Here is a 6650-nt window from a genome sequence, read left to right on the forward strand (position 1 = left end):
TCATATTTGCAGAATAATCTAGCTTTGTCGAGAGAGAGAGAGAGAGAGAGAGAGAGAGAGAGAGAGAGAGAGAGAGAGAGAGAGAGAGAGAGAGAGAGAGAGAGAGTTGCTAAAGAAGAAAGTGGAACGTTTGGCAACAACTTGAAGTCACAAGGAAATAAAATGGGACGATATACGTTGTGTGTGTGTGTGTGTGTGTGTGTGTGTGTGTGTGTGTGTGTGTGTGTGTGTGTGTGTGTGTGTGTGTGTAAGTAGGGAGTGGGTTGCGTGGCTTAGGCTTGGGAGGTAAACATAGAAGGGTGTCAGTGAGGGAAGGAAAGAGGTGTGGGGAGGGCGGGGGGGATTCAAGGATGCATCAGGTTAGGCAGGGAATGAGGGAGAGGGAGAGGGACGGGGTGCAGGGAAGGAGGGCGAGTATTCGGCGGCTTTGAGTATAGACTCCTTGCTTTCGGTTAAGTTAATGGCGTGTGAGTGATGCGTGTGATGTGCTTTCTCTCTCTCTCTCTCTCTCTCTCTCTCTCTCTCTCTCTCTCTCTCTCTCTCTCTCTCTCTCTCTCTCTGTCAGACTTTATCTTTCATTCATATACTCTCTAAAGTTTGCGGGATTTCCTTTACAAACACTCACATTTTCTCCTCTTTCCGTGTGAGTCACTTTAGGGAAACTTCTTGTTGATTTATACGCACTGGTTTATCTCACGCTCGAAACACACAACTGAGACTCCTCTTTTTTTCTCTTCCTTCTCCTTGTCCTCCTCCTTGTCCGCCTCCCATTCTTTCCCTTGTCCTCCTCCTTGTCCGCCTCCCATTCTTTCCCTTGTCCTCCTCCCCCTCTACGCCGTTCAGAAACCAGTCTTGGCACACCGTCTTGCATTCTCCCATCACATTTATTCCTGCACTGGTTTATGTTCACAAGAAAACGGAGGATATATCACAAGGGAGGCGTTTTTTGGGCGGCCTAGTGCTAAATATCGGGCGTGCGCGATGGGTTCCCGCTCGCGAGGATTCGTCATCACAGACTGCACGCGGCGTTAGGGTGTTTTGTCTCGCTTCCCTCCCGCTGGTGCTGCTACAGACGGGACGTGACAGGTGAGCCTTACGTCACGTCCCACACAGCTCAGCTATGAGGAGCGGCAAAGATCCACACGCCATCTCAGAGGAAAGACATATGGTTAGATTTCTCCTTCCTCACGCTGATGTATAGTTCGATGCGTATCTGCAAGTTACACGAAGGGTTTGCTGGGCTATCCTTTCCCCAAGGTGAGAGAGATGTCGCTCGGAGGGATAAACTTCTCCTTTTTATCGAGGTTTAAATGTATTCACGAACAGAGAGCAGGGGTGTTCATTATACGATTAAGATAAGGGCAAGATGAAGCTCTACCTGAGTGCTGGGAATGTTAGAGAAGAGCAGCAGACTATAGAACACTGCCTACTCCGGGCCTGGCTTGATGGAGACTGCCCCGCACTGAGCCACTGACACTTGAACCAGCGCTCCTCACTCCTCAGACACGCGGTAGCTTGAGTGATGGCTGGAGGAGGAGGAGGAGGAGGAGGAGGAGGAGGAGAAGGCCGCGATCAGTAACAACAGCAGCGGCAGCCAGGGAATGCTAAGAGTGAAGGCATCTTTCTGACTCAACCACATATGCATCCTCGTTCATCAGTCCTAACTTGCATCTCTTTTAGCGGTCCATATTCGTCCCCCTCCTCTTCCCTTCTCTCCACAACTCTCCTCAGTCCCCCTCCCATCAGCCGTTTAGTTTTTGCCGCGGGCGTCCATCACACGGCTATCAGCGGGGCTCCTCATCTCCTGCCCTCACAGTCTCATACTCCTCTATCTCGTAACCTTCTCATGTTCCTCGTCGCATGCACTTCTGTCAACGAGCGGCGACCTTTTCAGTTTTGCTTTGTGTTTTTTCTACCTGGTGAGTCGGTATCTTGTCACGTGCACTGAATACTGACGCGATAAGTGCTATAATTGTCGTTGGTATTTGCATGGGTGGTGTACTTGGCGTGTAGACTTACCTCGGTATGTAAGAAGGTAAAAAAAAAAAGAGTTGCAGCCTTATCTGATTGGACGACTAAGCAAAGGAATGGTTATTCTATATCTTTGACTGTTATATAGTAATTCTCACAAAGTTTGGTGCACTGCGACTTTTAGGTATCTTAAGAGACGAGTAGAATATCAAGTATCAAGCACCGACTGAATAGTTATTTTTGTTCTGGGTGTACCACAAGAAGCTAATAAAGTGTCAGGTATCAAGTAGTGACGACTAGATAAGATCGGCTGACTGATTTAAGATCCTGACCGCAACGAAAGAATCGCGGCGCCAGTAATGAATCAACTCTTGCCCTTCGTAAAAGATCACATAACGAAACATTTCTGCGTCTGCCCTCCGCTACTTTCAAAATGCTCTGGTTAAAGTTATATAGTTTTCTTATAGTTCTAGCGAGAAATTAACAGGATCTCTACATTATTAACAGGAAAAAGCACTATTGAGAACCTGGTTAATCATCTCTGTGGTCTTTGAAAATAGTCGTGGTGAGAGAGTAAATCGTTTCAGAATACTGGCCAAAGATACCGGAGTGCTCGCTCGTGATCAAAGCACCGCCAACAGTCACTCATCCCTAGAATCTTTACCGTGTGCTACTAATCATCCCATTCTATAAACCAATGCGTCTCAGTAGCGAAGTATTATTACCTGGCGTGACTAAGATCTCTTTACGTCACACGCCAGGTTTGTTAAGTCTCCTCACTCGCGTCACGTTCGCTGCTTGGGCGGTAAAAGAAAGCATCAACGCCGTCACCGGGTACGAATATTACCGACCATCGCGTCAGGAGGATACGATCTTCACCTGTTCATTGGTGGGACACTCGGCACCGCTTTGACGCCGCGACTCCATTGCAAGGACCTCGTTTTGAAACACTTCTGCCCAACACACCTCGATTCCTAAAGACTCAACTTGGTCCACGGGTTTTTAAGGTTTTTACGGTTCTAGTGATAGATTAACCCATTCAGCACTGGGACACATTTTTACCATGACTTTTTGGGTGTGATTAGACGGTTTCATTTACATTAGGAAGAGTCTATGAGAGTTAGAAGATTTATGGCTGGAGTCTTCACTATTTCAATCCTCATATAAGTTTCTGAAGCTGTGTAAAATCGCCAAATATTAACCAAAATAAATATGAAAACGCGTCATGGTACTGAAGAGGTTCCTAAGATTTCTACATCATTAACGGGCGAAACACTCTTGAGAATCCGTTTCATTGTCTCTGTGGCCTTTAGAAGTAGTCGTGGTGGGAGAGCAACATAGGTACGAAGAAAATGGAAGAGACAAGAGAATGAAGTGAATGATAATAAAGACGAAGAAGAGATGAAAGATGAGGTAAGACGCACGAAGAAGGTTCAAGGTAACGAAGAAACAGGCATGACAAAAAAACGAGAATAAAGAGATAGAGATGAAAGTTAGGTGAATAACAAGGGTACAGGAACAAGATAACGAAGAGAACAGGTATGCAGCAACAAGCCACACTTAACAATCCTTGGTGCAACATCCATCACAGAGTCAGGACCCGTAACGTCTCTTGGTGGCTCGTCTCGCGTCTAAACATCCCCTTTGTGTTATTCTTAAAATCTACCGCGGCAATAAAGACAGCCAGAGTCGAGCAGGGCGGCGCCTCACTCACCTCGACAAGGGATCTTATTCTGAAACACCTCAGGCCGGATCTCCACCACTTTCAAAAGGCTGTAGTTGAAGATACACGGGTTTTGAATGGTGTTTTTATGTATATAGAGGCAGATTAATCCCTTCAATACCATGACGCGTTTTCATATTCGTTCTGCTTACTATTTGGTGATTTTATACAGATTCAGAAACTCGTGTGGGGGATTTAAATAGTGAAGACTGTGGCCATTAATTTTCTGATCTCCAAAAACCCTTCCTAATGTCAATAAAATAGTCTAATCTCACACAAACATCAAGGTAAAAATGTCTCCTAGTAGTGAAAGGGTTAACAAGTTTTCTATATTATCAGCAAGAGAAGTAGTCTTGAAAATTCAGCTGATCATCGTAGTGGCGTTGGAAAAAAGTTGTGGTGAGGAAGCAAAGTGTTTCTGAGTATATATTGTGATTCAGAGTGAGTGAGCTCGTGAGTGGCTCGTGAGGTTGGGTTGTCAGCACACGTTGGGAGTGTTAACCGTGTAACCTGAGCGACACGGAAGGGGTGGAGAAAAGCAAGGAAAAGAACAAAAAAATAGCTTACAATGTATTTGATATATCAGTGTCGTTGTTTCTATTATGTATTGAGATGGATGAAGAGACGAGAGGAAGGCGAGAGTTATGTATTTATTCATGTCTACTTTCATTTCCTCTCTTATCTTATTTTTGTTCTTACCTTTACTCTTCTCCTTCTCTATCTCAATATTTTCTCCATTTTACGTCCTTCTTCCTTCCTTCCCGTCTCATTTATCCCTATTTTTCATCTAAGCTCATGAGTTTTTCCTCTCTCTCGCTTCTTACTTTTCATCTGCTGATGGATCTTATTACCTTTCCTATTTTTACGTTTATTTTTCTGCCCTCACGCCTCTCCTCGTCTTTCCTCTCTTCTATTTTTTGTCGCTTAGCATCCCCATCCTCACCTTCCATCTAATAAGTCCAGTTTTTCCTCTATCACCTTCCGTTACCTCGCCGTCTGCCTTCCTCTCCTCGTGGTAGGAAGAAAATGCTAATCTCTTCAGTACCAGGACGCGTTTCTAGTTACTATTTGGCGATTTTATACAGCTTCAGATATTTTGGGAGGATCGAAATAGTGAAAACTCTGGCCATTGATCTTCTGACCTCCATAGACCCTTCCTAATGTCAATGAAATGGTCTAATCGTCTTAAGGTAAAAATGTGTCCCAGTATATAAGGGTTTAATCTCTTCAATATCAGAACGCGTTTTCATATTCATTCTGGTTACTGTTTGGTGATTTTATGCAGCTTCAGATTTGTTGGGATTAGAATAGTAAAGACTGACCATTAATCTTTTGACTTCCATAGACTCTTCCTAATGCAAATCGTTTAATCACACCCAAAACTCAAGGTAAAGATGTGTCTCAGTATTGAAGGGATGAAGGAAGGATCATTGGAATACCCTGCCATGCGTGTGAAGTACAAGGTGGTGTGTTGAGCATTGCGTCAGTCTCTATTTCTCTCTTTTTTATTACAAGATTCATTGCACTCTTCCTGATGTTTCTGTGTTTTCCTGTTTTACATATTAAGTAGAAGAGTATTCAATAAAAATACAACTACTAATATGTAAGAACTTACTCCCTTCTTTCTCCTTCCTACTCCTAAATTCGATAATATACTTAACCCCTTCAATACTGGGACACATTTTTACCTTGAGACTTGAGTGCGTTTAAACCATTTTATTGACATTAGGAAGAGTGTATGAAGATCAAAAGATTAATGGCCACAGTCTTCACTATTTTAATCCACCCCAGTGAGTTTCTGAAGCAGTGTAAAATCACAAAATAGTAACCAGAATGAATATGGAAACTGGTTATGGTACTGAACGGGTTAAACAGAAAAGGCCATCAATGAAATATAACAACAACAATTAATATTATGCAAAAAATTACTCTCTTCTTTCTTCCTCTTACTCCTATATTTGATTATATTCTTAAACTATAAATAAGCTGTGTTGATTTTTTTTATGGTTACTTAGTGTACAAATAAAGAAAGATAATTTATTTTCTCCCCCTTCTCTTGTCCTTTGCTTCTTCTTTCTTCCTTTCTCTTTACAGTATTTTCACTTCTCCTGCATCTTCTTTTTATGAGTAATACACTTTCACGAACGTTCTCTCTCTCTCTCTCTCTCTCTCTCTCTCTCTCTCTCTCTCTCTCTCTCTCTCTCTCTCTCTCTCTCTCTCTCTCTCTCTCTCTCTCTCTCTCTCTCTCTCTCTCTCTCTCTCTCTCTCTCTCTCTCTCTCTCTCTCTCTCTCTCTCTCTCTCTCTCTCTCTTAGACTCTTAAGAATATTCACGAAAAATTTGATATTGGCTAATGTGTGTGTGTGTGTGTGTGTCCTAAAAGTCACACTCATGCATTAGCCAGTCATTAGGGTGAAGGGGGAGCGCGTGCTTGTGTTAGTCACTTCACTGGTATACCATTGTGTTATGAAGTCTTGTCAACCTGCTCTTCTTGGCCACCTCGTCATACTGTCCCCTTTCCCCAACCCCTCACCCAGCCCCTACTGCTCCTCCCCAACATTGCTTCCCCAACCATCTGCATCCTTTCTCCTCATTGCCTCCCCGTCCATTACTTCTCTGCTCCCCATGCTGCAATAACGTCCCCCCCTCCTCCTTCCCCCGTCGTGTATGGTCTGGTCCCCCGCTATTCTCAGTTACATTCATCACCATCTTTTATGACCTTCGTTATTCTCGGGGGCTGCTGACGATGAGAGCCACATGGCGGGGGACTCCACCCTCCCTCTTCGTTGCCAGCCTCCTAATTCTGCCGGCGAAATCACCACCACCACCACCACCACCTCCTCCTCTACCAGCAGCTCCTCTTCACACTCCGCACTTTTCGCCCCAGGGTGGTAAACAGTGCGTGGCCATGCGTGTGTTCGTGTGTCGTGCTTCACTTCACCTCGCCTTACTTCCCC

General features: G+C 44.3%; 2 protein-coding genes across 7 annotated transcripts in view; one reads left to right on the top strand and one right to left on the bottom strand.

The window, feature by feature from the left end:
- Positions 1–6650, bottom strand: part of LOC123499161 — a 40446-nt gene that overhangs the window by 11660 nt on the left and 22136 nt on the right. The gene's annotated exons all lie outside the window — the stretch shown is intronic.
- LOC123499167 (exosome complex component RRP40-like) overlaps positions 1–6650 on the top strand; it is a 69053-nt gene that overhangs the window by 5011 nt on the left and 57392 nt on the right. The gene's annotated exons all lie outside the window — the stretch shown is intronic.

This window comes from Portunus trituberculatus, chromosome 49 (assembly GCF_017591435.1).
Source record: "Portunus trituberculatus isolate SZX2019 chromosome 49, ASM1759143v1, whole genome shotgun sequence".
NCBI lineage: Eukaryota > Metazoa > Arthropoda > Malacostraca > Decapoda > Portunidae > Portunus > Portunus trituberculatus.